The following is a 12,500-nucleotide window of genomic DNA, read 5'->3' on the forward strand; positions in this document are numbered from 1 at the left end:
TGTTGGGAGGGCGTGAGGTGTGTTGTGTGGGTGTGGGAAATGTTATATAAGAGTGTGGAAAGTGGTGTTGGCAATGTTGGGAGGGCGTGAGGTGTGTTATGTGGGCGTGGAAAATGTTATATAAGTGTGTGGGAAGTGGTGTTGGCATTGTTGGAAGGGCGTGAGGTGTGTTATGTGAAAGGTAAGTATTGTCAGGATGCGGGAAGTGTTGGTGTGTGAGGAGGGGGAGGGGGGGAAGGGAGGGTGTAGAATATCTTAGGGATGTGTAGAAAGCGAAATGCGTATGTTAAGTATTGTAAGAGAGAGAGAGGGGGGGCGGGGTGAAAAATAGGATGGAATTGCCAAAAAAAAAGAAGGAAAGAAATATGATCTTAAAGTTCCTTTATCACTATCGACATTTTTAAGGAACATAATTTTTCATCTTCGTCCTGTCAGGTAAAAATAATCACTCATCCTGCCAGACGAAATATTTAATTTGTCAGTTTTTCCTCCGCGTTCTGACACAGATGAAAATTCTTTCCCTCGCGTTCTGACATTAGATTCATCGAAACAGAAAGAAAAAAACATTATTATAAAAAGATAACATATACGAAATCCTGTTATAAAAGAGTATGTTCTTAAATCAGCTGTTCTTTACTCTCGTATAGTCGTCGAGGAAGAGAGTAAGACATAAGGTGGAAAATCCTATCTCCGAGTGCACAAAACTGTGCCTTATGTAGATCAACTCTCATGATGGAAAGGAAGTGGAGGAGGATGAGTGGGAGAGGGGAAGGATGTAAAAAATAATAATAATAATAAAAAGAGAAGTGGAGAAAAAAGGAAAGAAAAGAAAAATGAAATATCAGTAGAGATGAGAAGAGAAAAAAAGTGCTTTGAAGTAACTACTGTGAGCTTTCTTGTCCTTTACAAATCATTACTCCGTTTGGCCTTTTGAAACTGGGGAATGGATTGACAAAAAAAACAGATACGATTGAAAATAAGATTCGTAAGAGAGAAAGAGACGAGACGGAGAAGACAGAAATTGAGTTAAAATGAAAGAAGTGTTCATCTCTCGCTCCCCTTCTCTCTCTCTCTCTCTCTCTCTCTCTCTCTCTCTATCTATCTATCTATCTATCTATCTATCTATCTATCTATCTATCTATCTCTCTTTCTATCTCTCTTTCTCTCTCTCTCTCTCTCTCTCTCTCTCTCTCTCTCTCTCTCTCTCTCTCTCTCTCTCTCTCTCTCTCTCTCTCTCTCTCTCTCTCTCTCTCTCTCTTTCTATCTCCCTCTCTCTATCTTTCTCTCACTCCCTTCCTCTCTCTCTCTCTTTCGACGACTCATACGAATGATACAAATAAAATAAACAAGCAAGATGTATCAAAGGAGAAAGAGCGAAGATATATGAGCAATACAAAGACAGGAAGAAAGCGAGAGAAAGACCAGACGAAGAGGGAAGTAAGGAGAGCCTGAAGAAGGGAAGGCACCAAGTGGCATCGCAAAAGGACCCCCGACAGCCTCGTAAAGTTGCCAAAGTCTGATGTGTAGTTCAGCCGGCCGCCCAACGAGACAATCTTTGGAGGTCGTGAAACGGGGTTGGATGATTTGATATAAGGCTAAAAATAAGTTGATGGGATTGCGAAATTAGTGGGTGTTTATTGGATTTTTTTTTCTTGGGGGGGGGGGGATGTTTACTTATGGGTGTGCGTTTTTTTTTTCTTTTTTTTTTTTTTTTTTTTTTTTTTTTTTTTTTTTTTTTTTTTTTTACGGGGGTGAGGGTAGGGTTGAGGGGTGAGAGAGGTTTTATGTTTGTGTCTGTGTGCATTGTGTTTCACTCACTTATCTTTACTGCACTTTACTCAAAAGTTTTATGTTTCTTGTTTAGACAAAAATTAGCGAGGAAGGGAGATATACACACACAAATAAATATAGATAGAGAGAGAGAGGGAGGGGGGGGGGGGGTTGGAGAGAGAGGGGGACATCTCAACCTCGCCCTTAGCTGATGCTATTACAGGTACCCCTTGTTGTACGATTAATCAATGCATGATTAGACTATTGTGTGAGCTCACATTTTCCTTCCTTAAAATCTATACACGACACGATTAACTACACAAATTACGATTGATGATGTAGTCACATGGTGGCTACACTAAACAGCGGAGACAGCTTTGTCGATACTTGTTTCCTGTGTCTTGCTAGCTACTAGGTGCTTGTGTACTATCTGCAATGCGGTTTGTCATCTTGTTACGTTACTGAATATAACCTCTAGGCATTGTGACTCTAATAGCGACTCTACTATGTTAAAGACAGTGGAATTGCTTAATGTTGGAATTTAAATTGAACATTCTAAAAGCTTTATCGTGAAATGTAATGAGCGAACAAGAGTACACAGCGTGTTATATCGTACTCTTTAGACTGTGATCTAGAGAGACGCCATCTTGGAAGCTGGAGAAAATGTTACTTCATTCTAAAAGAGAGAGAGAAAGAGAGAGAGAGAGAGAGAGAGAGAAAACACGAACATGAAAAGGTAAACACGGACGGCTAGTGAATAAAATCTACTCTAGTATTACAGAGAGAAAAAAAAAACAGACATCTAAACGCAACTAAAAGAGACATCAGGTAAATGAATGATGTAGGTTTAGCTGTATTTACATCAGTTCTTTATTGAGATGGACACGCCACTGAAGATTTTTTTTTTCGTGTCTATTCAGAAGAAATGAAGGAAAGGCAAAAAGGAAATACCATTCCTGTTTTACATCCTCCTCGCTTTTGGAAAGGGGAAGAAACAGCATCGAGAGAACGTTTGTACCCTGACTGCAAAGTAGATGCGTCAGACGAGGAATAAACAAAATAAGATGGAAGTACTGTACTTCTCGACGTACATATGTGTTTATTGTTGTTGTTGTTATCGTTGCTATTGCTGTTATTATTGCTGTTCTTATTCTTATTATAATCTTCTTCATAATCTTAATCACCTTTTTTTTGTCATCATATTTGTATTATCATTAACGTTATTATCACCATTGCTATCATTATTGTCATTAATCTTATTATCATTGTCATAATCATTATCAGCATTGTTATAATCATTATCATTACTCTTATTATTAATATTGTCATTATTATCATTATCATCATTATTGTTTTGTTATTGTTGTTATTGTTGCTATTATCATTGTTATCTTTATGATTATCATCATTACTATCATCACCATGATCAGCATAATTATGATCATAATTATCATTATGTTGATTACCTTTATCACCCTTACTATTTTATTTTCATTATCAATACTAGTTCACATACATTTCTAGTTGCTTAAGTATCATTTTCATCATTATCATCAATGGTATTAATGTTATAATTAACCTTATCATTATGAGTATTATCATCATTACCATTATTACTATCATTCAGACAATAAATAGCATTATCATCATTATCACTATTCTCTTAATTGTTAAAACAGTGAGTATCATTATAATTAATATTAGCTTTAATTCGAAACTACACTACTTCTGTCGCCCAACTATTCTCCCGTGTACAGAAAGGCTCCGATTTTTTTTATTTTTTTTTCTTGTTGGTCTCCATGTCTTATTTTCATACCACATATAATATTGCATTTCCGAAAGCAAGGGAGGGAGGGAGAGAGAGAGAGAGAGAGAGAGAGAGAGAGAGAGAGAGAGAGAGAGAGAGAGAGAGAGAGAGAGAGAGAGAGAGAGAGAGAGAGAGAGAGAGAGAGAGAGAGAGAGAGAGAGAGTACGTGTGTTTGTGTTTGTGTTTTAGGGTTTGATAGTGGATTTGTTTGTTTGTGTGTGTGTGTGTGTATGAGTGTGAATTTATTTCCTTCTGGTGTGTATTTTGTTTGTATGCGTGTGTATGTATATGTGTATACGAATGGACTTATTCATGTATATATACGGATACACTTTTACACATTCAATGTTTTTTATCGTCTTCATCATATATCATGAACGTTTTGACAGGGCCCTGAGCTTGCTTTTCCTCTCTCCTCTCTCACCGTACCTTTTCACTTTCTCCGTCTCTCTCTATCTCTGTCTGTCTGTCTATCTAGATATATACGTTAATATGCATACATGCATATATACACACATCTATGTGTGTGTGTGTGTTTGTGTGTATTTGTACATATATATGTAAATGTATATGTATATATATATATATTTTTTTTTTTCTTATACATATATAATATATTTATTTATTTTTATCTATATATAAATATACGTATACATAAATATACATAAATATATATACATATATATACATATATATACATATATATATATATATATATATATATATATATATATATGTATATGTGTGTGTGTGTGTGTGTGTGTGTGTGTGTGTGTGTGTGTGTGTGTGTGTGTGTGTGTGTGTGTGTGTGTGTGTGTGTGTGTGTGTGTGTGTGGGTGGGTGGGTGGGTGGATGGTTGAGTGTGTGTCGTATTTCCTACGCCGTGATAAAAACAAAAAATATAAGCTTTAGTATGAAAAGCCATATATATGCCGTGCAGGTTTAGTTCAGACATGCGAACCCTCGACCTTTTCACTACGAGGAAAAGAACTCGCCTATTGAACTACTCGTACGAAGAGTAACTTCAAAACTGGAGAGTCGTGACCGTAGAGTTTATTCCCAAATCGCTTTTCTGGGTACGTATTAAATATTACGAATTCAGTTCACAGTCATGCTTAGGTATTGAGTGGTGGTGTATGTTTAAATTTTGTTTTGCTATCGTTATAGATATGATGCTTCTCTTTTTCATCGATGCCTCTTGACTATAGGCCAACTAGAAATAAGAAATGAAATATTATTACACTCTTATTCAACAAGAAGCTAAAGCATAGGCGAAAGAGATAGAGATAGAAAGAGAGAGTGGGATGTAAGGGGGGAGGATGAATATTTCAGGCGTTTGAAGAGCAGGAGGATATGTTCTTGGGTCTAGGTAGATAAATATGCAGACATAGCGATATACAGTATACATACATATTGTGATGGGTATAGATTACTCTAGTATCCACACATAGATAAATATAAGGTTGGTGTCAAACACAGCAGCTGATACAATAACAATATATTATAACTTCAATAATATGACACGATATAATATATATATAAATATAACAAGGAATGACTCTGGAAATAAAGATCGGGATTAGCACTAGTTCACAATAGTAGATGTAGGAGTGCGAGTGGTAGTTGTTGGTGATTAAGGTCAAGGACCTCGAGTGACTTCGCTATCGTCAGTATATCTTAGGACGACTCGCTAGGCGGGGCGATCAGCCGTCTACAGGAAAGTGGGCGTAGCTATTCCAAGTGTCAGCCTAGGTCGCGATTTCCTGATTGGCTGACTTCGGTTCATCATAATTCATAGGTCCGCCCTCGGGTCAGCCTTTGAGGGTGATATTCCTATGATGTGGAGATGACCAGAATATCCAGAAGGGCTAAAGTTGCAGGTGCTGTCTTTAACGAATCTTTGCCCGATCCTGGGGGATATACGAAATCCGATAATTGTGAAGGTCACATCTGTGTATTGTAATTTGATCATGTATCTCAGGTCAGACATATGCTCTGTTAACCGTTAAACATAAATACTTTCATATCGCTCTACCATGCTACCCCAAATCGTCCCGATTTGGTAAGAAATAAAGTAGGAAGCTTTATACTTAACTGAGGATAAGAATTCCTTGATCAGGGGAACTCTATAAGAGTAGTATACGAAGAGACAGCAACATCCGGCAGATTCTTGATTAATGCACAATACTACACGGAATTGCAGCATGGCCGGCCTCGAGATCAGCTCCGGAATTACAGGTTTAACACACCTGGGAGGTGTGCTTTTCTGCATCCGTCAATATCATAACTTGAAAAAAAGTACAAGTACCTGGCGCCTTACATGGCTTTAGAGAGGTAAGTGGGGACGTAGGGTAGAAGGCATAGTTCGATATATGAAAAGGAAAATAATTCGTGCAACAAGAAAAAAATGTGAGTTAGTAATATATCGAATATTGTATCAAAATGTTTTTTTTTTTTTTTTTTTTGTATTATTATTATTATTTATATTTTTTTTTGGATTTGATTTTTATTTTCTTATAATATTATATGACATGAGGGTAACTGGTATATGCAACAGAATCATGGTTATGATTTACTTGCTTGTTTTTCAATGCAACTCGCCTGTAGGTGATGCAATAGCACGCTCCCAGGGTTACTAGCAACATACACATTCCGGCGACGGTAACGTATACGGGATAAACGTAGGTTGCGTGGAACGGGCTGAGCGGGGTAAATGCATCAAGCTGTTGCAAAGTAGGCATCTGTTGAAAGGTTATACTAGGAAGAGAAATGTTATAGGATGGCAATGATACCGACATGGGCTGCAGGTAGGAGGTATTCATTGCAATCTTCCTTGTGTAGGTATGGGTTGCTGGAATAAATAAGGATAAGGAAGTCAGTTCACATGAGGCTGGAAGAACAAAAGTACCTTGTAGAACAACATCAGGGTTATGCTCGTTACACATAACTGTAGTTGTAGTAGCAGAGAGACCTGAAATTGTGAGGTGAGATTTTAGAGTAGAGTAGAACTGAATTCGTTGCCTTAGAAGAAAAAGAGAGGCTTAACATTAGTAGAGGAGATATTGTGGAGAATAGGGCGTAAGTCATGTGGAGTAATGAGACTGGGAAGCACTTCGCCTGCTGTTGCTGAAATCAACGAGTTGGTTATTGAGTTAATAAAGTAGCCAGGCCGGAGAAATCAGCAATCGGCTGAAGCGAAATTTTGACTTCCACATTGTTTGTTACTGGTAAGACTAGCCCATGGTCCTCAACGAAGGCTCCTGGCACTGCGCGAAGCCTAGGGGGTAGGGCATGGCGGTCGGAAGACGCCAATGTGAAGAATGATAAGCCCAAGAGTAGTAAGGTCTGGAAGATAAAAATCAATTAGTGTTCGTCGGCCGGGGGAGAATAGTACTTGTGAGCAAGCTTTAGGACGTCGAAATGAGACCAAGATTGTTCACCTGACTGTATGCATTTAATGTAGGCCTTGTTGTTCTTTACACTAATTACTCTAAATGGACCTTCAAATCTAGGAGCAAGCTTTGACTTAATATTGAGTGGTTGGTTGACTTTTTTAAATACTAATGCTCCAACTTCAATGTCCTTGTGGCGGGCCACTTTGTGTTGAAATGACAGTATTTTATCTCTGGAATTAGTCAAATGCTTCTTTGTGATCTGAAAGATGGACTTGTTTCTATTTAGGAGATATTCAGCATAATTATCATTATATAAAGGAACTTGATTTTCATCAAAGAGGTCATAGGGTAGTCTTTTATCCATTCCATATAAAAGAAAATGTGGGGTGTCACCTAAGGAAGAATGGAATGTACTATTAATACAAGACTGGATTGTCAATAGTGATTCATCCCATGTGTCCGATGTCGCATCAACGAGCGATCTCATTAATGAGAGGATGGAGGAATTGAGCCTTTCTGTAATACCATTACTTTGTGGGCGGTAAGGTAGAATGTTAACACGAGTTACATTCATGATATCACATAACTTATCCATGACTTTATTATGAAATTCAGTCCCGTTATCAGTTGAAAAATACATGGGAGCTGAATGTCTATGACAGAAGTCGTGAAAAGCATGTGCAACAACATTTGCTGTTTTGTTGGGCACGGGGACGAGTTCACAAAAACGAGTGAAGTTATCAATGAAGACTAAAATATAACGATTACCATTGCGAGAAGGTAGAAAACCTGACAATGTGTCGCAAGAGACTTTCTGGAAAGGAAAGTCTGGAATGTCATATTTCAATGCAGGGGCTGGGTCATTGGTATTTCCCTTGTAATATGGGCATTGCTTACAAGAGTGAACATGCTTAGCAACTTTGCTAATAAGGTGTGGGAAGAAGAAGCGTTGCTGAGCTAAGTGAATTGCCTTATACTTACCACAGTGTGCAGCTTCTTTCGACTCATGGAAAAGAGGAAGGATTCGACCTTCAAGAGATTCAGGAATAACTACAAGCTTACGAGATGCCTTAAGCTTTCTTGTCCTATATCGAGACTTGTAGCAAAGTAGACCGTTAGCATCGAGGTAAAGTTGACTTACTCGAACATGTCTGCTAGGGGGAGGTCTTTCATTCCTTTCTAAAGCTTGAATTAAGGGGCCGTACAGATTATCATTACGTTGCGCTATCCGGATCTCGTCCTCCGTGGGTGGGTCCATGGGAGGTACGGCTGGGGCAGCCAAGACCGGGGCGGTAACAGAATGAATGGAGTCGGAACGGCGATCATTAACATGTGCAGACCGGATCTCGTCCTTCGAAGAATCCTCAACGGTAGGCGCGGCAGTATTTGCCAAGATCGGTGCAATGTCAGAGAATTTCACCTTGCGGGAGGCAAAGGTGGGCGAGGAGCTAGATTCAGGCAGGTTGTGAGCGTCAGAGAGAGGAGCGCGTGATAGCGCGTCGGCAACGACATTTTGTTTCCCGGGTAAATAAACAATGGTGACGTCAAACTCTGCAAGAATTTCAATTGCGCGGGCGCGTCGTCCATGAGGGTCCCTACCCTTAAATATGGACGTGAGGGGGGAATGATCAGTGTGCACTTCTATCTGATATCCCAAGATTAGCTCTCGAAAATGACGGAGGGCCCATGTGATACTGAGAAGTTCACGGTCCGTCGTGTGATAGCGTTTTTCCGCTGAATTGAGGGCGCGACTTGCAAAAGCAATGGGCTGCGTTTTTCCAGAATGGCCATGTTTCTGGTGGAGTACTGCTCCGAGCCCGAGGTTTGAGGCATCAGTGGTGAGGACAAAAGGCAAACTGAAATCGGGGAAGGCTAAGAGTGGAGCCTTAATTAGTCGCGATTTAAGAGTTGAAAATGCGGCTTTTTCCTCGTCTGTCCACTGCCAAGTTGTATCCTTTTTAAGGAGATGGTTAAGCGGTGTCGCGATGGACCCGTAACCTTGAATGAACGGCCTGTAAAAACCTGAAAGGCCTAAAAATGATTTCAATTCCTTCTGGTTCTTAGGTGTTGGAAAGTCGGCAATGGCTTTAACTTTTGAATCATTAGGTGCAATACCTTTAGATGACAAGGTATGGCCTAAGAATTCTAACTTAGACTTGAAGAACTGACACTTGTTAGGTTGAATACATAATCCTGCAGTTGATAGCCTATTGAAAACCTGGCGCAATTTCTTCTCGTGTTCAGAGAGGGAGGGTGAACAAATTAAAATATCATCTAAATACACGAGGACCTGATCATTAATTAATCCTGATAGTACAAGTGACATTAATCTGCTAAATGTGAGAGGGGAATTGCGAAGGCCAAAAGGACATACTAAAAATTCAAAGTGTCCCATATGAGTCGAGAAAGCCGTATATGGCACGCTTTCAGGAGCCATAGGAACTTGCAGGAAGCCTTTAGCAAGGTCAATAGTTGAAAAAATCTTATTATTAGAGCCAATGTCTTGCAACAACAATCTAAGATTAGGAATTGGGAATGGTTCTGGCACTGTTACTTTATTCAACTTGCGATAGTCGACCACTGGGCGGAAAGTATTATCCTTCTTTGGAACAAGGAGGAGGGGAGAGGCCCAGGGTGAATTGCTTGGTTGAATAAGATTCATGTCTAACATTGTTTTAACTTCCTTGCCCAGGCCTGTTGCTTCGCATGCGGGATCTTATAACTCGGTATGTACGAAGGCTTAGCATCAGGCTCGAGGGTAATGGAGTGTTGAAGCAATGTTGTTTTTCCGATAGGACGGTCCTTGGTTGGCAGTACGCTTGGGAATTCTTTAAATAAGTTATTCAAAATATCATATCCTTCATGAAAATCTAAATTTTGCTTTAGGACATGATCAGAGCTCTGCTCATCAGGGGAAGATGATGTTGCAGAAAAAACAGGGGAGGGAACAGGTAAATCAAATTCGCAGATAGGCAATTCTGTGAATTCATAAGATATTACAGGTACACCAGCGTTAATAGTCAATGGGGCCGGGGTAAGATTAAATAAATGCACCTGACATCTATTATCAGTGATATTATACAAGGAAGGTAATGTTGCACAACCTTTTACTCGTATATTATCAGGTAATATCAAAGCAGTACCATTTGCCGAAGGACAAGAAACGTCTATCAGTAGATCATGAAATGCCGGGATAGTAGTGGTAGCACTAGCTATAAACTTAGGAGCATTATCATTAGCGGTCCAAGATTTCGCACAGTCGTCAACGTGTTTTGCGCGCGAAGGTTTGCGTGATGCGGGTGCGCGCGCAGCGAGAGGAGAGGTGAAGCGAGGGCGGGTGGGAGGGGTAGGGGGGTGGTGGGTAGGAGAGGATGGGAAGTGAGGTGTAGACATGGTGTGACTATGGTCATGTGTGACTTCATAGATTGCCATTGCGGGTGTGTAAGGGTCGGCATGCGTCCATAGGCAAGAGGGAGTCCTTAATAGGTAATTTTGACCATTAAAAGTAATGCTATTACTCTGAGGGTGGAGGGAAATACCTGTACGGTATAAGAAATCATGACCCAACAAGAGGTGTCCCGGAGTAAAATTAGATTCTACAACGACAAACTTGTGAGCAAAAATTTCACTACCAAGAGAAATGTTAAGGACTTTGCTGCCTAAAGCTGATACCTTATCTCCTGTTATCCCGCAAATGGTGGTTTGACTCGGTTGCAATTCTAATGATAAATCAAAATTCCGCAAGGTATTCAACGAGACCACAGAACAAGAAGATCCGGTGTCTAAGAAGAAATATGCAGGCTTGTCATTTAATATAGATGGAAGCAATGGCGGCTGAGTGATATCATTAGGGATGCAACTAGTCGAGACAATGTGGTGTGTTACCGGTATTGTGCTTGTAGTGTCGCCGTGTCTGGGTGTTTTTGGCTTTTCCCTAAAAAATGGCGGTTTGCTTGGCGTTGCTGGAGCAATTTGTAAGTTTGATCCACCTGGTCAGGGAACGCCGAGCAGTGAGGCCAAGGGTGTGAGCGCGTGCCGTGATAGGGACAGTACGGTGTCGAATAACATGAGTCGGCACCGTGACCTTTCGCACAACAATTAAAACACTGATCTCTGTCTGGTGCCCAATTCGTGACACAAGGTTGTTTACGTCTTGGTACATGAGGTGAGTTAGATGACGGGGGAAAGCGAGTTTTATGTCCCGCATTATATCTGTGAGGGGAGGTTTGTCTTGAGTGTTGTGTTTTCGTGTCATGGTTGTGGAACCGCGGGTTAGGGTTGCGTTGTGGTTTGTCGTTTGGTTGTTTGTGCTTGTTCGTGTTACGCAAGGGCGTGTTGTCTTGTGTGGTCGTGTTTGCCTTAGTCGCGGGAAACGCCTGCATTGACTGATACTGCGGGAGCCTTCTCTCTGATAGACTTGGCAAATTCGCCGGGTAACTTAAGTAAATCAGTATCTTCACAGGGTTCCCAAACTTGCTCTTGTACAGAAGTAGGTAAAGAAGCAACAAGGATAGATTTGACCATATACGTCATAGAGGAGACGTGATGGTCGTTAAACAAGGACTTTACGTGGGAGTCATGGTTGTGGGGAATACTCTTAACCCATTTCGAAACTTGAACCCGAAGCTGATTGATAAAGAATCGAATGTCTTCTTCGGACAAGGAAGCAGGCTTTAATTGAATAAGTCTCGCGAACTGAATATGGTGACTTACATCCAAGGATTTGAACGAAGATCTAAATATATCCTGGAAATAACTCCAACTGCGCAATTCGGATGGCAATGTTTTAAAGGCGTTAATCGCGTTACGTACTTTCGCTGAGGTAAGTTCTAAACGTGTTTCAGCCGCGTTTACGCATTTATTGCCGAAAGAGGGGTCATCTCTAGACATTCCACCTTGAATAATCATAGATTCAACATTTTCCAAGAAATCTTCAACCGGAATGGACGAGCCATCAAATTTCTGTACGATATTGAATGTTTGGTGAGGTTGGAAAGTCATGTTGGAGAAGGGGGGGCGGGTGGGGGTCAGGTCAGAGGGTGGGACAGTGGTGGAATTAGCAGTTGAGATGATTGTGTGGGGGGTCAGAGATCGGGAAACGGGACGGGAGGGAGAATGGGAAGGTACAGTATCCAACCCAAAGAATATTTCGGTAGTTTCCCTGAGGTTTCTGAACACTTTACCACTTCGTAATTCACTCATGAATAGGCGCGAGAAAGAAATCCAATCACTTCACAATAGAAAGAAAAAGAAAAAAAAAAGTGGGTAACACAAGTCACAACACTAGGGTGTGAAAACAATTAAGAGGAAGAAAAATGACACGAGGGATATCGACCTTAGTCGCAACTAACCTTCATTACCGATGTCTTCGTCCTGTCAGTCAACTTGATGCGCTGTTTGCTGTGTGACACTGGAAAAAATTATTCGCTATCGTGGTACGTAGCTAATTATTGTACCAATTATTACGAAAAAAAGAAACGTGAGGTTCTCATCGTAGGCTGCCACCAGATTATGTGATGGGTATAGAT

At 40.4% G+C, this 12,500-nt stretch overlaps 1 long non-coding RNA gene across 1 annotated transcript; it reads right to left on the minus strand.

Annotated features, from left to right (window-relative positions):
- Positions 1–5,045: 5,045 nt before the first annotated feature.
- LOC147467599 (uncharacterized) lies at positions 5,046–6,037 on the minus strand. The gene is made up of 2 exons (XR_015190486.1): positions 5,673–6,037; positions 5,046–5,487 (listed from the first exon to the last, which is right to left on the minus strand). It is a non-coding gene; the product is annotated as an uncharacterized LOC147467599 (long non-coding RNA).
- Between the last annotated feature and the right edge of the window lie 6,463 nt (positions 6,038–12,500).

Source organism: Penaeus japonicus, unplaced genomic scaffold (assembly GCF_977035675.1).
Source record: "Penaeus japonicus unplaced genomic scaffold, GWHDUDI00000001_assembly GWHDUDI00000035, whole genome shotgun sequence".
NCBI classification, from domain to species: domain Eukaryota; kingdom Metazoa; phylum Arthropoda; class Malacostraca; order Decapoda; family Penaeidae; genus Penaeus; species Penaeus japonicus.